The sequence below is a fragment of the Theropithecus gelada genome, chromosome 10, assembly GCF_003255815.1.
Source record: "Theropithecus gelada isolate Dixy chromosome 10, Tgel_1.0, whole genome shotgun sequence".
Classification (NCBI taxonomy): Eukaryota; Metazoa; Chordata; class Mammalia; order Primates; family Cercopithecidae; genus Theropithecus; species Theropithecus gelada.
In genome coordinates, this window is record NC_037678.1 from 78730781 (window position 1) to 78752347 (window position 21567).

Genomic DNA, 21567 nt, shown 5'->3' on the forward strand with positions numbered 1-21567 from the left:
TAATCCATCTCTGAATTACCTGACAAAATTATATTTCTTTTCTTGATACTTTAAAACCCAATAATGTAACTTGTTTTTTGTTTTTGTTTTTTTTTTCCAGTCTTCTCCTTTGTCCACTTGTTTCAATCTGGGCTGGTTCCTTTCTAAACTTCTGTAATGTTATCATCCCCAAATCTTCCTTTATTATCAAATTGGAATTTTTTTCAACTATCCTAGAAGTACCATCTGCTTCCTGGATATTGTATGTTTTTCTTTTGATTTTTTTAAAGACCAACCCTCTTGTTCTGTTGGGTCATATTCTGCAGCATTTATTTGAGAAAAAAAAAGCATAAAAGGACAATTGTTTTAAAATTGCATTTTTATAAATGCTTTTATACTATTTGCATACATGATGGACAGTTTGCTGGGCACAGATTTGTCAGCTGAGAGACACCTTCTCTCAAATGCTAATGCCAAAGGCATCACTCATTATTTTATAACTTCCAATTGTTGCTGCTTAGATGACAGATACAATTATCATTTCAGATGCTTCAATATGAATAATTTATCTCTCCCTTTCTCTTCTCCTCTCTCTCTCTCTCCTTTTAAACTCTTATCTTTGCTTCCAAGTTACAAAATTTTATAATAATATTTCTTAATTTTTTTTTCAACCTATGGTTTTGGGAATAATTATCAAGGCAAAAACCAGTTACTAATAAATAAAATGGGGATCCAGTTGCCAAAACAGAGATGAGGTAGATTAATTGCAAAAATTATTTTTTCCTAATATATTTATCCCTAAAATATGGCTATATATGGCTATAAACTCATTGTTATCAAAAGGTGACATTTATTTCCCATTTATTTCCTCATCTCTTGAATGTATGTCAGGCTAGGACTTGGTTTGACCAACAGAATGTAGCATAAAGCCTTGCATGTCCTCAGTTCTCTCTCAGACCCTAGCCAAGTCACACTGGGAATAAGGCCAGGTATACCTACTGGAGCCTGAGGTGTGTCATGGAGCAGAGAAGAGCCATTCTCTCTGAGAAAAGCCTAGATACACCAACACTGTAGCTGACAGCTCACCCGGAACCAGCTAGGTGACACAGACTCTTGAGATATCAAAATGCTTAATGCTTAAGCCACTAAGTTTTGGGGGTCATTGACTCTGCAATATCAAAAACATACATATAGAATACGGTAAAAATTATTTCAGAAACAAGACCCAATCATTCAACTTGAAAAATGAGGCCACATTTTAATTACAGGCATGGCTATGAATCTGATTACCACTTCTGGACAACAGATTTTACAGTCACTTTTACCCTTGGAGCTGAGTCTGCAAGCTGTAGGACACAAAAGTGCATACTTAGAAAACAGAGTATGAGAGTGTCTCCCAGCTATCCCACTCCTTAAAGCTTCAAGTGCAACCCTCCCCACTGCCACTCTAAGGCTAAACAAGAAGACTTCAATACTGGGATCAAAACTGTCAGTCACACACTCTACCCCAAGAATTTAGTGCACACAGCTACAAGAACTCAAAAATAATCCAAATCACAAATTTGGATTTCAAATAGGCATAGGTATAGGCACATCTAATAGTTTTCAGTAATAATCCCATCTCAACAATAGATATTCTACCTTTCACCCAAGAACAATTAAACTGTGCGCCCTAGGCATACTGAACTCTATTTCAAAGAAGGTGGAGTCTTGCCCCCTTCTCTTGACCCATGGAGGCTGCTCTAGTCTAGTAAAATTTTCCCCACCTGGATTTCCGTATTACTAGACATGAGAATGTTATTGGGAGTGGGGGTGGCAGAAGGTGGTTGTCACCTCTGCACTATCATGGACATGTTGCCAACATCCATCTGGGATTCTAGAAGACAAGTGTGACAAGCAACTGGAGAAGATTGGTAAGTGAATCTATTGTGTGTGACCTGGCACCTGCTTATCATTTATTATGTGTAATTTATAAATCTCGGATCAGTTTGGTCAGCTATTTTTTTAAAAATTATGGTTATAGTCATATGCAAAATCACAGTTAAGAAATATACGCATTTTTAGCTGAACACTTGTCTCTCCTTTGCCCATATTATAAAAGAAAATTGTCTCTCAGTAACAATAAATAGGCCAGGCGTGGTGGATCATGCCTATAATTTGCACTTTGGGAGGCCTAGGCAGGTGGATCACCTAAGGTTAGGCGTTCAAGACCAGCCTGGCCATCGTGGTGAAAGCCCATCTCTACTAAACATACAAACTTAGCCAGGTGTGGTGGCCAGAGCCTGTAATTCCAGCTACTCTGGAGGCTGAGGCAGGAAAATCGCTTGAACCGGGCAGGCGGAGGTTGCAGTGAGCCGAGATCACGCCATTTTACTCCAGCCTGGGCAACAAGGGCAAAACGCCAACTACCCCCAACCAAAAAAAAACCCAAAAAACAATAAACATCAAAGTTAAAGACGCTCACATTGAATAGCTAATATTGTCTTAGATGTTTTCCTTTTTTAATAGAGGCATTTATTTTTTGTCCTCCCAATTGTACTCTTATAAACTATACTTATGTACTTTTACATTTCCACAAACATCATGTCTTATGTGTTAGCAGGCCAGAAATCTATGAGAATATTCCCTCTCTTGTAATCATGCCAAATTCAGTATAAATTAACTTTCTGAAGATCTTGCAAATGTCTCATTTAACATGGTTTCAGACTAAATGTGCTTAATATAAACGTACACAAGTGGTCATGCTCCGTTGGGAGATTCACTGAGCCAAGATGTTATTTTGGAAGGATCTTTGAGCTTTAAGTGATTCTCTCAAAAAGTATGCTACATATTACCTGCTCTGGTTAGCTGTCAAATAGCCAGCAATTTTAAATGACTACTTTTCAAAGCAAATTATTCACACCTTCCTACTCATCAGAAAGTCTCAGCTGAACTAACATTTTAAAAGACTTCTCAATTCATAATTCTTAAGGAACAACATTGAATTTCTTTCCCACTCTTCATTTTTGCTGTAACACTTTGGCTACTTTTACCACGTCACTGTAATATGCTACCAAAAGTAAAGTTCTAAGTTGGTGACATGAGATCAATTCCGGTATTCATCGCTGTTATTCTCTATTGCTCCATCCATTACAAATCACAGAATGTTAAATAATCATTTTTTTTCTTTTTGCCTATCTTATTTTGGCAAGATGCTTTAGTCTTTCAAGAAAAAAATGAAAGCCATGTGTTTTGAGTGGGTTCCATTGCAGCATGATTCTTGCAATGAAGACATTTTATTGTGTTAATTTTCATTAAATAAAACCCTGTTGAAAGGCAGTCGTTTTCCAAAACCCGTATGATTTATGGCATGTTAATGTTTGTAGGGAGACACTCTGTTTCAATTATATGGAGTAAGTGATGCCTTTCAGAACAACTTAGTAATAATATCACCTACGACAACTTTAATTTTAGACCTATACCTCGGCTGTGCGACTTGGGGACCTATCAACAGAATTGTCAGCTTCTGCACAAATTTAATCTTCATCACCTCTATGCTATGTTTAACATCAGATGGTTGTGCTTGCCAGGGACTCCAATAATGTGCTTCCAGAAGGCAGGCACTTCATAAACATTAAACACGGGGTTTGCCGTAACTCAAACATATTATATTTTTTTCTTTTACAACCCACAGAATGAGAAGTGCTAAGGCCCTAAGGCAAATGTGGGTGCACCTGAAGGAAATGGGCTATTTCACATAGTCTTTCCTTACTCTATAGTTTTTGTATTTGGTTTACTAATCACATACTTAATGATTTATCTTTTTTTGAAGACCTTGAGTCTAAATAAAATATATTAAGTGAAATCAATATATTTTTATTAATTTTATGGAAAAATTATGCATCTATTTCTACCCCAAAATATGAATAAATGTATAACAGATGAAAATGTGTCAAATAACCAATAATAACAAATTTACATAGGTAATAAACAGTAATTTGAAAGTGCACAAATAGTGTGTACATAAAATATAATGAAGTAAAATTTACTGTACTTGATATGGTACAATGAAGCAGGTGGTGGCTGTTGAAGGATAGGTTTCAGGGAGTCCTACTTTTTGGAAGGTCTATTCCTTCTGCACTCTTTTTTCACTAATATTTGAACATTTATGAGGCTCATAATTTTCTTACATTCAGACTGAAATTTAAAATGAAGTTAAAGCACAGAAGACCATCTTCAGTCAAATTAATTGCTAAACACTAAAGGGTTCGAACACATGGAAATGGGACACACGCACAACAGCCTGAAGAGCTGTGGAAGACGATACCTTTCCATTGCTTCCTCCAGTTATAAGTATGCAGGGCAAACCCCTTAGCCCTCATACAAACATGGCATTCTATTCTAACTTACTCCATATGGTGTCCTCCGACCATTGTGTCAAGTGAGTAGGTGTGAGTTTGCCCGAAACCATAATGTTGAAATACAGTTTTTAAAGAGCCATGAAAAGTCATTACCTGAGCAATCCTTATTGAGGTAAGTTTGTGTTTAGAGATAATATACTGTCCTTGGCTTTGTGGTTATACAGTACAAATGAGTCATCTGATTCTTTTCTGATTGATATTGTACCCAGATGATGAATGCTTAGGGAAAAGTGATGAGCTAAAGCATAAAGACGGGAAACAAAATTCTCTGTCTGCATGGAGAAATTGCAGATTCCATTAAACATTTTCAATATCCAGTAGAATTGCTTTGCTCCTAAATTACGCTATTGCCATGAGGGGCCTATTAACTAGAACAAATTTGTCACTCAGCATGTATGATGATTTCTGATCAGGTGTACAAAATGCAGAATATTAATTTCCAAAAAAAACCTAATTGTAGTGACCAAAGGGCTATAAACAAGTGATCCTGAGAAATGATAAGTTAACCCAATGTTAATCAAATGATTAAATGATGACTTCTTTTAAAATCTGTATGTCACTCGTGTCTTAGAAAATCATCAGGATTTTAGCTTAGTATTATTATTATTATTTAGTGAGGTTTGTTGAGAAAAATAAGAAAATGGCATCTGGAATTATAGCTGTATATATCTGCAACCCCACTTGTAAAGGCGATAGAAGCTCAAAGTGCGGGAAGCAGGTAACTCATAAATATCTTTAAGAATTTCACTTTTTAATACCCAAATAAAATAAATGAGCCCTATATATTTCAAAAAGAAAATAGAGCCCATCCTTGGAGCATCAACTTAAAATAACTGATACGGTTTGGATTTGTATTCCTGCCCAACTCTCATGTCAAATTGTAATTCCCAATGTTGGAGTAGGGGCATAGTGGGAGATGATTGGACTGGGGGGCGGACTTCTCCCTTGCTGCTCCCACAGTCATGAGTTCTCACGAGATCTGGTTGTTTAAAAGTGTAGCACCTCCCCCTTCACTGTCTTCCTCCTGCTCTGTCTAGGAGGAAGATGTACCTCCTTCCTCTTTGCTTTCTGCCTGAATTGTAACTTTCCTGAGGCCTCCCCAGCCTTGCTTCCTATCCAGCCTGAGGTACTGTAAGTCAATTAAACCTCTTTTCTTTATAAATTACCCAGTCTCAGGTAGTTCCTTATAGCAGTGTGAGAATAAACTAACACAATAACCTTTTAATAATATCTTGAAAAAAAGTTCAGAAAATTCCATATGGAATTTTTGTGTGTACATCTCATTCAGAAAAAATAAAATCACTAAACATCCTTCTTCTTCTTTTGATTTTCATAAAAACAACTAGTTTCGTAAAAGGATAGTAATTTTTGTGTTTTTTATATTTATATTTTCATTTTAAAAATAATTTTACCTTTTATTTTAGATTTAGGGGGTACCATGTGCAGGTTTGTTACATGGGTATACTGTATGATGCTGAGGTTTGCAGTGCAAATAATCTTGTCACACAGATAGCAATCACAGTACCCAATAGTTAGTTTTTTAACCCTTTCTCCCTTTCCTCTTTCTTCCCTCCAGTTGTCCCCAATATCTATCATTACCATCTTTTTATCCAGGAGGACCCAATGTTTAGTTCCTGCTTGTAAGTGAGAACATGCAGTATTTTGTTTCCCATTCCTGCATGAATTTAGTTAGGATAATGACCTCCAACTCCAACCATGTTGCTGCAAAGTACATTATTTCATTCTTCTTTATGGCTGTGCAGTATGCCATGGTGTATATGTACCACATTTTCATTAACCAGTCCACCATTTGATGGGCATCTAGGTTGATTCCATGTCTTTGCTATTGTGAATGAATACATGAGTGCATGTGTCTTTTTGGCTGAACAATTTATTTTCTTTTGGATATATGCCCAATAATGGAATTTCTGGGTTGAATGATAGGTCACGTTCTTTAAAGAATCTCCAAACTGCTTTCCACAGTGGCTGAACTAATTTACATTCCCAATAGTGTATATGTGTTCTCCTTTCTCTGAAGCCTCACCAGCATTTTTTTTTTTTTTTGACTTTTTACTAACAGTCATCTAACTGGTGTGAGATAATATCTCATCATGGTTTTCATTTGCATTTCTCTGATGTTTAACGATGTGGAACACTTTTAAATATGCTTCTTGTCTACTTACATTATCTTCTTTTGAAAGTTATCTGTTCATGCCTTTTTCTCATTTTTTAATGGGGTCATTTGTTTTTTGCTTGTTGAATTGTTTTAGTTCCTTATAGATTCTGGATATTAGACCTTTGTCAGATGCATAGTTTTAAAATATTTTCTCCCATTCTGAAGGTTGTCTGTTTTCTCTGTTGAGTTTCTTCTGCTGTGCAGAAACTCTTTGATTTAACTAGGACCCACCTGTCAATTTTTGTTTTTGTTGCAATTGTGGTTGAGGACTTAGTCATAAATTCTTTCCCAAGGCTGATGTCCAGAATTGTGTTTCCTAGGTTTTCAAGGATTCTTTTATTTGAGGATTTACATTTGAATCTTTAATCCCTCAAGTTAATTTTTGAATATGGTGAAAAGTAGGAGTATAATTTTATTCTTCTGCATATGGCTAGCCAGCTATTCCAGTATCACTTATTAAATAGGCAGTCCTTTCCCCATTTTTTTTTTTGTCCACTTTGTCAAAGATCAGATGACTGACACTGTGCAGCTTTATTTCTGGGTTCTCTGTTCTGATCCATTGGTCCATGTGTCTGTTTTTGTACCAGGACTATGCTGTTTTGGTTATAGCAGAGTTTGAAGTTGGTTAAACGTTATCCCTTCAGCTTTGTTCTTTTTGCTTACGATTGCTTTGGCTATCTGTGCTCTTTTTTTACTCATATTTTAGAATAGTTTTTTGTCCTAGTTCTGTGAAAAATGACTTTGATAGTTTGATACAAATAGCATTGAAATTGCAGATTGCTTTTGACATTATGGCCACATTAATAATTTTTATTATTCTAATCCCTGAGCATGGAACATTTTTCCATTTGTTTGTGTCATCTACTGATTTCATTAAGCAGTGTTTTGTAGTTCTCCTTGCAGAGATAATACCTCCTTGGTTAGATGTATTCCTGGAAGGGTGTGTGTGTGCGTGTGTGTGTGTGTGTGGGGTGTGTGTGTGTGTCTATTGTAAATGGGTTTGTGTTCTTGATTTGACTTTCAGCTTGAACATTATTCATGCTTTAAAATGACTTTTTTGCATTGATTTTGTATCCTGAAACTTTACTGAAGTCTTTATCAGTTTCCAGAGCTTTTTGGTGGAGTCCTTGTTTTTTGTTGTTTTTTTTTTGTTTGTTTGTTTGTTTTTGGTGGAGTCCTTAGGTATAGGATCATATTATCAGTGAAGAAACATAATTTGACTTCTCCTTCTCCTGTTTGAATACTTTTTTTTTCTTTTGCCTGATTCATCTTGCTAGGACTTTTAGTTATTTTTAAAAATGTAGCAAAGCAAATAAAGTTTACTTAAAAAACAAGTACCTTAAACTACTGTTAGAAAATATTTAAACAGACTGACAGAAAACACGCACGCGCACACACACACACAAAAACACACACCATAGGCTCTGAAGTATAAAAGAAAAAAATAAACCTACTCTTTAAGCCTCAGATATCTTATCTTTAAAATAAGAAAAAGTGCAGTACCTACCTTACAGAATTGCAATGGAATTAAATGAGATAAAGAATCAAAAGTACTTAGCACAGTATCTGTTATATGGTCAATATCTAAAAATGTTAGCTTTTTTTTCTTCCCTTATAGGTTATGCAGTTTTACATAAGGAAGATCTCACTGTAGAACCTTGCAAAAAACCTGCTTTATCATGTGGAAATCTTGTCCTGACTTTCTTGTCATTCAATATAAATCTGTATCATTATGTTTAATAACCAAAGTTAGGTGCCATATATCTTCAATTCCCAATGGTTGTTACTTAGGTGATTATCAATTATTCAATACTATAAAGAAAGATAGATGCAAATTCTGATACAAAAATCTTTTTATAATTGTAAAATGTTTCTCTAGAGTAAATTTTTCAAAGATTTTCAATTAAAGACAATATTGCACTTTTAAAGTATACAGTGATTAACAACTTTGTCCCCAGAAATTATATTGATTTACATTTTCTCCATCAAATGCCATTTTATGACATCATCACCAATATTCACTTTTTCCTGCTCTGCTAGTCTAGTCAATTTGATATTTCAATGTTGCTTATAACTTGTATTTTTAGTTATCTATTAGATTATACATATTTTAATGCTTACTAGCCTTTTTATTCATCTTCTTTCATGAATTCATGTTTTACATATTTTGCTTAATTTCTTTCTGAGTGTCCCTGTTTTTATTCATGATATATAAAGACAGTTTTTATATGATAAATATTAACTCATTGCCTGGGGCATAAATATTAACTGTGATTCTCAGTTTGTTATCTGTCTTTTCAGTTGTTTATGATGTCTATGATTGTTTATTGTTACATGAGATTTCTAGTTTTTAAACCTCAAATTTATCAGTATGTTTCATTATGACCTTCAGTTTAAACAACATTGTTAGAAGGTTATTCTTTTCCACAAAAACGATGACAAATATTCAGTCATGTTTTCCTTTCATATTTTCATTACATTTAAAAAACATTTTATATTTAATTTGTTTCAGTAAAATTAATAAAGATCTAGTTTTGTTTTTTATTCATCCTACTAACCTGTTGTCCCAATATTGTGTAATAGTCTATTTTCTCCCACTGTTTTAAAATGCCACAATAATTATACATAAAATCTATTTATCTGCCTGTGTGTGCATCTCTACTCCCTAATCTATTGATTTCCTTTCTGTTATTAGAGTAACACTATACTTTCTAAATTACCATAGTTTTACATTAATTTCTAACAACTGGTAGACAACTTATCTCCCATAGTTTTGAATATAAAATTGTTACCACATGTACTACAATCTTCAAGTGTTTTTCCAGAATACTGAGAACTGAAGGAAAATTGGAGTTTAGAGTACCCTATCAATCAATAGTCTATGATCAACTATCTTTAACAGATAGTATGGTTACACATAGCAAATGTAAACATGTATACATCTACACACACAGAATAAGTTTGTGCTAGCTCATCATATTTCATAATTTAATGCTTCTGTAACAGTAATGACTACCATTTTCTGAATGCTTTATATATACCTACCACCGTCTTAAGTGCACTGTGCATGCTTTATTATTTAATTCTTAGAACAATGTTGTCAGTATTATTACCCACCCATTTGACAGATGAGGATACCAGGATTTCAAGTAGTTTTTATTTTTAATATGTCACATAAAGAACCTACCAAACTCCAATGTCCATGCTGTTTTCACAATACTTTACTATTTCTCTGTTCTCCACAGAAACAGTAGAGGCTGCGACAATTATTTTGAAAAGATAGTTGAGTGAGAAATAATACCAGAAATAAATAATATATTTGAGGAGGGGAAGACTGAACTCACATAGTCCTGATTAGGCCTCTGGATTCAGAGATACATCAAATTTCTCAATATTTCATTACAGTCTGCTTATTTAGCTATAGACTTAAAGCAAGGGGAAACATCAATAGCTTGCAGCATGAAATACGAAGCCAAATAAACTCTCTTATCTCTTTAGAATTAACTTCTCCAAAATGGGAAAAAAATAATCAGTGGTTTATAAACATCACGTTTATGTTTTCCAAGCAACAACAAGGAAGGAGCATCAGTACAATCCTAATAATTAAGCGGGGAAAAATAATCAATGGTTTAGAAACATCACATTATGCTTTCCAAGCAAGACGGTCTTAATAATTAGGCACTGCTGCCCACCCACTGTATCATTCTGACTCCATAATTAGAAAGCTGTGCTTGAATCTGCTTTATGTTAAGTCCTTACACTTTAAGTCTGTATATGCACTAATGGTTATCAAATGGGCAGTTGTTTATTTTGCAAGGTAAGGCCAAGCCCACAGACTGGGTTGTTTTAAGTACTTTAAATAAACATTCTCTATAAACCCTAAAATGGTGCATTTACCATGACTTCTATAAAGACCTCATTTACATTTATGTGGGGAAAAATAAATAGAACAAAGAATCATTTAAACCTGGTCTTCACTCAAGTTTAATCTCTATGTTCAAGTTGTTGATACTCCCTTTTAGACCAGGTACTTTGTGGTTGGAGTGCAAATTGAGGTGGGCCTACTAAGACTGCAGTCAGATTACACAGGATTTCCAAGATGGTCTGGGAATCTCCTTTGGATGCTAAGCAACCAGCAACCCCAAGGTAGAGCCCGTTTATATTCCTCATTGCGCACACTATACAGCCTGATGCAAGCATTGCTGGTGCCTCAGAAAGGCGATCATCTGCAGGATGTAATTTCATCCTTAAATGTCTTTGATGTAGAGAATAAGCACACATTGCCCCTACTTCTTTAAGTGAGCTTCAGTGCTTCACACCCATTTTTTCAGTGAATGACATTAATATTGTTAAGAAGTACATGAAATCAGCCTGATTTAAGGGCGCTGAAATGCCTCCAGAGAGAGAATACTTCTGTGTGAAAAACATCATTTTTTTCTTTTAAATTAGACGCTTCTTTGCCTGTATATATAAAGTAAGGAAGAAGCATAGAGTAAACTTTCTAAGCACTGCCTATAATGGTAACAGAGCTTTTAGTTTCATTGTTCCTCCACTGAATAGCATTCACACTTTTTAAACAAGTTGTGAGAGTTACTCTTTCTTCAAAATTACTTTGTATAATATTTTATTACCTATTTAGAAAAGTCATTCTTCCAAAAAAGCTCAGGAAAAGTTAATAAAATACCATGACAAGATATTTTTAAAATATCATATATTGTAATAAATAAGAGGCTAACAAAGGTAATCTAGCTGGGTAGTTGTTGTATGAGTTTACAAATATTTGGGAATAGAAAGACGTATCACCTTCTTAAGACTCTGTTGGGTTGAAGTTAAACAATTTAAACAGCTATTTAAAAAGTGAAAAATTAAGTGAAGAGGTTATTTTGCCAGGACAGTATCATATAATTAGCTATGCATATTTAATGCCTTTGAATAATTTATTCCAATGACAAATAGGTACTGACAAAGAGTAGAATGGCAAATGGAAAGAACACTTAGCAAAGAATTGTTCAAATCTTTGCCTTTGGCAAGAGAAAAACCTTTTAATTTTGAGATAGTTTTATATTTACAGAAAAGTTATATAATAGAGAGTTTACATATACCTTGATCCCCCAGCTGCTTCTAATTTTAACATTTTGCATGAATCACAGTACAATTAAGAAATTAATTAGGAAATTAACATGGGTGAAATACTAATAAATAAATAAAAGATTTTGTTAGAATTTTGCTAATTATTTCACTAATGTTGTTTTCCTGGCCTGGGATGCAATCCAGGATCCCACATTGCATTTCACCTCTCTCTTCTGAGTCTTTTCCGTCTATGACAATTCCTTGTTTTTTCCTTGTCTTTCATGACCTTGGGACGTTTCAAGAGCACTTATCAGGTATTTTGTAGATTTATCTTCAATTAGTTTTTGTCTGATGTGTTCTTATGATTATGTGAGCTCATGCATGAGGCTGAAATGTCTCATTACTGATAATGTTAGTCCTAATTACTTGATCATTTCACTCCACCATTATTATTTTTCCCTTTGTAATGAGTAAATATCTTCAGGGGATGGGTACTTTGGGATTGTGTCAATATTCTGTTTCTCAAACCTGCGCCCACTGATTTGTCTTTCATGGTGGATCTTGCTTACAACTAGTATGACCATTCTGTCTACCATCTCTTTTTCTAGTTGGGTTGCATGGGTGGACTAGCCTTCATACCTTGGTAAATCAGATCTGATTACTGAAGCACAATTCTTCTTCCATGATAAAGTGGAATATAATGTGGTAAATCATATTCATACTTTGATAGGTGAAATAGAATATTAGAAATTACTCACAACTGAGTATTATATTCCTACTGTAGGCACTGCAAAGATAAAAAGGCTGCAGTCTAACAAGTAGCAGCTCACCTGCCACATAGGCAATAGATTAAACAGCTAACAAATATCTTTCAAATTAGGGTATTTGGTCCTAAATCTCCACTCTGGAAACTGGGAGGAGCTAGAGTTTTGAACTTCATGAAATGTGAGCTTTTGATTTTTCTTTTTAGCTAATATTGTATCCTGAGGTGCCTAGATTCTAACAATAAATATATTAAAACCAGATCTATTCAGAGCACTGCAGGTAATACAGAAAAAAATGAAACCAGGACATCGAATGTACTGACTTACATGAAGAGATCTGCATTATCCCACACATAACCACTAGCCATTTACAGGCATTGAAATGTGGCTAATCAAATTGGGATATGCTGTAAATATGCAACACAAACTAGATTTCAAGAAGCATACACAAAAAAAATGCAAATGTGTTATTAATAATTTTATATTGATTACATGCTGAAATATTTTGTGTATATTAAATAAAATTCATTATTAAAATTAATATTTTTTTCTATGTGTCTGCTTGAAAACTTAAAATTACAAACATAGCTCATATTTTATTTCTATTAGACAATGCTTAATTTGAACTTTACATGACACTCCCTAAATGAAAGTGATTTTTGAAAACCTGGTACTTCTCTGAAATCCTGGGTTATAGAGTTCAAAGAACACGGGCATGGTAGCAAGAAGGCTCAAGATCAAAACCAGGCTTTTTCACCCAGTAGCTATGGGGTCTATTTCAAGTTTCTATTTCTCGTCGACAAAATGAAGATAAAAATATGTACATCATACAGGTTTTTTGAAGATTAAAGAAGGACAATTTATATAGAACAGAATTTGGCACATGCCATGCAATCAATAGATAGCTAGAATTTTTGCTACATAATAATTAAAAAGAAATTCTAAGACTCTAAATTGATGTCCAAGGCACATATAATGCATACTATTTGTTTCTTTGTTATTTACTATTTATTTTTTGAGAGGTTTTATCTTGGTGAAATGTGAGCTTTTGATTTTATTATTTATTAATTAGTTTATTAATATCAATTTATATATATTTTTTACACAAGGTCTCTCTCTGTCACCCAGGCCAGAGTATAGTGGCACAATCATAGCTCACTACACCCTCACACTCCTGGGCTCAAGTCATCCTTCCATCTCAGCCACCTGAATAGCTGGGACCATGGACATACACCATCATTTCTGGCTGATTTTTGAATTTTTTGTAGGAATGCGGTTTTGCTATGTTGCCCAAGCTGGGCTCAAACTCCCAGCCTCAAGGGATTCCCCCACCTCAGCTCCCCAAAGTGCTGGAATTACGGGCATGAGCTACCATGGCTGGCTATTGTTTATTCCTCTAGAAAAATTACGGGTAATAGCCCAAAAAGAATTTAACCAAAAAGTAACATTAATTTGTATTAGAAGTTAATTGTCCAATTTTAAATATCCCTACCATTCTTTTTCTACCACATTCAGCTTATTTAACAAACATTTTCTTGAGCAATTACTAAATGCCAAATAGACTGGGGCTCCTAATAATACAAAACTTAAAAATTCCCTGGTTTCTTAAGAGTTTATACTTCAATTAGGAAACACAGCTAATAAATAATGTAATACATGTCAAGATTATATGTATGAGAAAGGACAAGATTTTCTATCATCTGTTAATATTTCTATCTATCCATACACTAAATAAAAAACTAAGAGGAAATTAAAGAAACTAATAAAATTTGTTACTTACAGGGAGAAGGTTCTAGCAAGATGGATCTCTGTTATTTCATCCACGGAAGAAACAACAAAGTGAAGCGGTGAGGCAGAAAGCAGTTTGATTTGAATGATGAATAGTAAGGTGGTCAGTGTTCCTGGAACAGAAATGCCAAGAGTGACAAACAACAGAGATGAGGTTGGAGAGGCAACCGCAGACCATATGAGAGGATACATAAAACATGATAAAGACTTCTTGCCTATTTATAATGTGCTTGATCACTCATCCAGTGCTTAGTACTAGTAGAATTCAGAGGATTGTAGATCCATGATTCTAGTCCCTTTAGACATGATTTTCTTTTTTTTTATTATTATACTTTAAAGTTCTAGGGTACAGATGCACAACGTGCAGGTTTGTTACATATGTATACATGTGCTACGTTGGTGTGCTGCACTCATTAACTCGTCATTTACATTAGGTATATCTCCTAATGCTATCCCTCCCCCCGCTCCCCACAATAGGACCCGGTGTGCGATGATCCCCTTCCCAAGTCCAAGTGATCTCTTTGTTCAATTCCCACCTATGAGTGAGAACATGCGGTATTTGGTTTTCTGTTCTCGCGATAGTTTGCTAGGAATGATGGTTTCCAGCTGCATCCATGTCCCTACAAAGGACACGAACTCGTCCTTTTCTATGGCTGCATAGTATTCCATGGTGTATATGTGCCACATTTTCTTAATCCAGGCTGTCACTGTTGGACATTTGGGTTGATTCCAAGTCTTTGCTATTGTGAATAGTGCTGCAATATACATACGTGTGCATGTGTCTTTATAGCAGCATGACTTATAATCCCTTGGGTATATCCCCAGTAGTGGGATGGCTGGGTCAAATGGTATTTCTAGTTCTAGATCCTTGAGGAATCGCCACACTGTTTTCCACAATGGTTGAACTAGTTTACACTCCCACCAACAGTGTAAAAGTGTTCCTATTTATCCACATCCCCTCCAGCACCTGTTGTTTCCTGACTTTTTAATGATCGCCATTCTAACTGGTGTGATATGTTATCTCATTGTGGTTTTGATTTGCACTTCTCTGATGGCGAGTGATGATGAGCATTTTTTCATGTGTCTGTTGGCTGTATGAATGTCTTCTTTTGAGAAGTGTCTGTTCATATCCTTTGCCCACTTTTTGATGGGGTTGTTTCTTTCTTGTACATTTGATTGAGTTCTTTATAGGTTCTGGATATTAGCCCTTTGTCAGATCAGTACATTGCAAGAATTTTCTCCCATTCTGTAGGTTGCCTGTTCACTCTGATGGTAGTTTCTTTTGCTGTGCAGAAGCTCTTTAGTTTAATTAGATCCCATTTGCCAATTTTGGCTTTGTTGCCATTGCTTTTGGTGTTTTAGACATGAAGTCCTTGCCCATGGCTATGTCCTGAATGGTATTACCTAGGTTTTCTTCTAGGGTTTTTATGGTTTTAGGTCTAACATTTAAGTCTCTAATCCATCTTGAATTAATTTTTGTATAAGGAGTAAGGAAAGGATCCAGTTTCAGCTTTCTACTTATGGGTAGCCAATTATCCCAGCACCATTTATTAAATAGGGAATCCTTTCCCCATTTCTTGTTTTTGTCAGGTTTGTCAAAGATCAGATGGCGTAGATGTGTGGTATCCTTTCTGAGGGCTCTGTTATGTTCCATTGGTCTATATCTCTGTTTCGGTACCAGTACCATGCTGTTTTGGTTACTGTAGCCTTGTAGTATAGTTTGAAGTCAGGTAGCGTGAATGCCTCCAGCTTTGTTCTTTTGGCTTAGGATTGTCCTGGCAATGCGGGGTCTTTTTTGGTTCCATATGAACTTTAAAGCAGTTTTTTCCAATTCTGTGAAGAAACTCATTGGTAGCTTAATGGGGATGGCATTGAATCTATAAATTACCTTGGGCGGTATGGTCATTTTCACAATATTGATTCTTCTTACTCATGAGCATGGTATGTTCTTCCATTTGTTTGTGTCCTCTTTTATTTCACTGAGCAGTGGTTTGTAGTTCTCCTTGAAGAGGTCCTTTACATCCTTTGTAAGTTAGATTCCTAGGTATTTTATTCTCTTTGAAGCTATTGTGAATGAGAATTCATTCACGATTTGGCTCTCTGTTTGTCTGTTACTGGTGTATAAGAATGCTTATGATTTTTGCACATTGATTTTGTATCCTGAGAATTTGCTGAAGTTGCTTATCAGCTTAAGGAGATTTTGGGCTGAGACAATGGGGTTTTCTAAATATACAATCATGTCATCTGCAAACAGGGACAATTTGATGACTTCTTTTCCTAACTGAATACCCTTGATTTCTTTCTCTTGCCTGATTGCCCTAGCCAGAACTTCCAACACTATGTTGAATAGGAGTAGTGAGAGAAGGCATCCCTGTCTTGTGCCAGTTTTCAAAGGGAATGCTTCCAGTTTTTGCCCATTCAGTATGATATTGGCTGTGGGTTCGTCATAAATAGCTCTTATTATTTTGAGATACGTTCCATCAATACCAAATTTATTGAGAGTTTTTAGCATGAAGGGCTGTTGAATTTTGTCATAGGCCTTTTCTGCATCTATTGAGATAATCATGTGGTTCTTGTCTTTGGTTCTGTTTATATGCTGTATTATGTTTATTGATTTGCGTATGTTGAACCAGCCTTGCATCCCAGGGATGAAGCCCACTTGATCATGGTGGATAAGCTTTCTGATATGCTGCTGGATTCGGTTTGCCAGTATTTTATTGAGGATTTTTGCATCGATGTTCATCAGGGATATTGGCCTAAAATTCTCTTTTTTTGTTGTATCTCTGTCAGGCTTTGGTATCAGGATGATGTTAGCCTCGTAAAATGAGTTAGGGAGGATTCCCTCTTTTTCTATTGATTGGAATAGTTTCAGAAGGAATGGTACCAACTCCTCCTTGTACCTCTGGTAGAATTTGGCTGTGAATCCGTCTGGTCCTGGACTTGTTTTGGTTGGTAGGCTATTAATTATTGCCTCAATTTCAGAGCCTGCTATTGGTCTATTCAGGGATTCAACTTCTTCCTGGTTTAGTCTTGGGAGAGTGTAAGTGTCCAGGAAATTATCCATTTCTTCTAGGTTTTCTAGTTTATTTGTGCAGAGGTGTTTATAGTATTCTCTGATGGTAGTTTGTATTTCTGTGGGGTCAGTGGTGATATCCCTTTTATCATTTTTTATTGTGTTAGACATGATTTTCATAGTGCCATGAAGAAGAGTGAACCCCAGAGAACTCCAGTGTTTAAAGAGGTGAAGAAAGCCAGCATTAGGAAATGAGAAGGAGTGGTCATTGAGTTAGGAAGAAAACCAGGAGAAATATGGTGACTACAGTTAACAGTACTGTATTGTAAAGTGAAAATTAGCTAAGAGAGTCTATCTTAAATGTTCTTACCACAAAGTAAACAAATTATAACTAAGTGAGGTGATGAATGTGTTAACTACCTTGATTGTGGTAATAATTTCACAAGATATGCATATATCCAATCATCATATTGTACACCTTATCTTAAATTTACAAAACTTCATTTATCAGTTAAACCTCAATAAAGCTGGGGAGAAGGAAGAAAACCAAGAGGTTTTGGGGTCCTGATAGTGTTTAAAGAAGGATACAAGGAACACCTGGGGCTACTCTATTGGGAATTCAAGTAAGTTGAGACTGAAATTGATCATTGGATTTAGCAACACCTATCTGGTTTGTTGGGTGACTTTGACAAATGAAATTTCAGAGGTGTGAGGGAACCTGTGATATTCCTGACACTGTGCTAAGATTTGAGGCAAAGGTCCTCGAGGAGATGACAACCTATAGGGAAAGATATAATCTGGCATAATGAAGGATATGGCATCATATAAAACCACCTGTAAGTAGTGAAATGGGCTGGTATTAGCAATCAATTTTGGATTAGATTCTTTGAAGAAGATTTTGAGAGTAGAAAATGTATCTACAGTTGTGATTTCAGTAATATTCTTCTATTAAAATTAAAATCAAAACTTTAGTTTTCCTTAAGCCTTCAATTTACAAATGTTTTATTCATGAGAAATCAATTACTCTCACTAGTCTAATGAGTAAGTTTATTCACTTAAATACCCTGCCAACATTTAGTAATAGTGACCTAAATAAGATTTCTATGAGCATTTCATACTATAGTCACAAATATATCTGATTTTCTCAAATATTAAAATTACCCAATAAGTCAAGCTTACAATCAAAGAAGGAAAAAATCTACCTAAGCACTTAAGCACGTCTTATACATGTATCTAATTTAGAAATGTAATTGATAAGATCTTCATCTGCTTTTTAAACCTCTTAAAACATATACAAAGTAGCACAATGGTATAAACTTTATTAAATTTGTATAAACAAAGGTTATACTAAAGCATAAATACCATGCTACACATAACTGGGTTGTATCAACACAGAATTACCTGTTAAAATCATTGGAAACTTTTATATCTTTTTTTCTAGCACATCTCATATCTTTTTGAGTATCATTATGAACTGTGACTTTTCACAAAATGTTATTTTACTTCAAAATCAGAAATCTTCACAACTTGGCCAGGGTGAACCTCTTTTTTAGCTAGCTCCTTTGTTCTTTTAGACCTGTATGACAACACTTTTGCACTGTGGCAACAAGTTGTTTCTGCTTATTTTGGTTTTCTCTGTTCTACTACAGTCCATCAACTATTCTCCTGTTTACATTTAGAAGTTAATTGAATTAGAGACCAAAATCTGGGTGGTAGGGATACAATTCGCACTGTTTTCTATGAGTATTGGTTTGTGGGTGACAAAGATTATAGATCATTTTTGTAAAGATGCCAGAAAAATAAGTCCGTTACAAAAGCCAGGTGTTTACTTTGATGTTTCCCACTGAACTCCACGTTTATGAAGTACAGTACTGAATGAATGTACAGTGCAGTAATGAATATACAAAGTACAGTACTGAATGAATGTACGCTGCAGTAATGAATATACAAAGTACAGTACAGTAATGAATGTGGACAACGTTGACTCTACGCTTATGAAATATGGTACAAAGTAAATGTGGAATTATATTGTACATTGTACACCCTCATCAAGTATTGACATATTTTCAGTCTGCTTTCTGTTTTTTATTTGATTTCTCTTCTCTGTCATATGTCACATTTTTATATATCCTTAATAGGCTATGTTCTATAAGACCAAACCAAATTCTGGGCATAAATTATAAGTGTGTAGCTTTTCCATAATTTAAATGAACCCCCACAAGTAGTCTTTACTTTTGTCTTCCTTCCTTTTCATCACTTGTTATCATTAAATATCTTGTTGAAACTCTTTCTGTAATCACTTACGGACATCAGCTGCAGGAGTTGAAGAGCAATGGTGAGAGGTGACAATGAGCTAGCAGCCCTCACTCTCGGCGCCTCTTCGGCCTGGGCATCCACTCTGGCGGGGCTTGGGGAGCCCTTCGGCCCGCCGCTGCACTGTGGGAGACCCTCTCTAGGCTGGCCGAGGCCGGAGCCGGCTCCCGGCGCAGCGGGGGAACCCGGGCTGCCCGCTGCGCCGGGGGATCTCGGCAGACGCGGGCGCAGGCTCAGCGGGCCCGCACTCGGAGCGGCCGGCTGGCGCCGCGGCCCAGAGCAGTGAGACTAGCTTAGCACCTGGGCCAGCAGCTGCAGAGGTTGCGGCGGGGTCCCCCAGCACTGCCGGCCCGCATGCTCCGCGCTCGAATTCTCGCCAGGCCTCAGCCGCCTCCCGCTTGGGACCTGGAGCCCGCCATGTCGGAGCCCCGCCTCAGAGGTGAGGTCCCGCGAGGCCCGAGCCTCCCTGACGGGCACCGCCCCCTGCTCCATGGCGCCCAGTCCTATCGACCGCCCAAGGGCTGAGAAACGCAGAGCGGCTCTGAACTAGCAGGCAGCTCCGCCTGCAGGGCTGGTTCGCTGGTTCCGGATCCACTAGGTGAAGGAAGCTGGGCTCCTGAGTCTAGTGGGGACTTGCAGAACGTTTATGTCTAGCTAGAGGATTGTAAATGCACAAACCAGCACTCTGTGTCTAGCTCAGGGACTGTACACGCACCAATCAGCACCCTGTCAAAATGGTCCAATCAGCTCTCTGTGAAATGGACCAATCAGGAGGATGTGGGTGGGGTCAGATAAGGGAATAAAAGCAGGTTGCCCCCCCCCCCCCACCCCACCCAGCCAGCAGCAATCCGGTAGGTTCTCTTCCAGGTGGTGGAAGATTTGTTCTTTCACTCCTTGCAATAAATCTTGCTGCCACTCGCTCTTTGGGTCCACTGCCGCCTTTATGAGCTGTAACACTGACCACAAAGGTCTACAGCTTCACTCCTGAAGTCAGCGGACCACGAACCCACCAGAAGAAAGAAACTGTGGACACATCATTTTTAAGAACTGTCACACTCACCATGAGGGTCCGCAGCTTCATTCTTGAAGTCGATGAGACCCAAGAACCCACCAATTTTGGACACAATGGGACTACTTATTTCTGAAAAGCTTTAAACTCAGGCCGGGCGTGCTGGCTCAAGCCTGTAATCCCAGCACTTTAGGAGGCCGAGGAGGGAGGGTGGGTCACAAGGTCAGAAGTTCAAGACCGGCTTGCAACATGGCGATACCCCATCTCTACTGAAAACACAAAAAATTAGCCAGGCATGCAACTTAAATCACAGCTACTTGGGAGGCTGAGGCAGCAGAATCACTCGAACCCAGGAGGCGGAGGTTGCAGTGAGCCAAGATTGCACCACTGCACTCCAGCCCTGGCGACAGAGCAAGACTCCATCTCAAAAAAAAAAAAAAAAAAAAAAGCATTAAGCTCTTGTTCTCCCAAAAAAAACCAAAAAAACAAAAACAAATCTAAAACATGAAAACACCCATGCAGTCTCAAGTAGACATACCTTTCCCTTTTACTTCATCAGGACAAGAAGCAATAGGTGTATGTGTGTATAATATTAAAATAATAGAAATGCCAAATAATTTCTTTATAAGATATTGGAAACAATGTTTCAATTTATTAAAATGATTAATACATTGCTAAAGATGGTCCAGCAGTTTGTATCACCTCAACAATGAGCTAAAAGGAAACAAATAAAAGTAACTTTGTATTGGCATAGGACTGCAGGGAAAGTGGAAAAATTCTGTACCTTTCTGTAATTTTGACTACACAAAATATATGAATATCGATTCAGTTTTGTGGGTGCTCAGTGATCTTGCCCCAGTGAGTGAGACTAGTTCATTGGCCTACACAGCTTGGGGAAGAGGCAGGGCAAGAAAAGGTTTAGAGAAGGTGAAGACCAATAGCATCTTTGCAAAGTATGTATTTTTTAAATCGCTCACAACTGATATAATTGAGGGCTGCAAAATTTCTATAAAATAATGCAAATCCAAATCATACATTAGTCATGTTTTCGTATA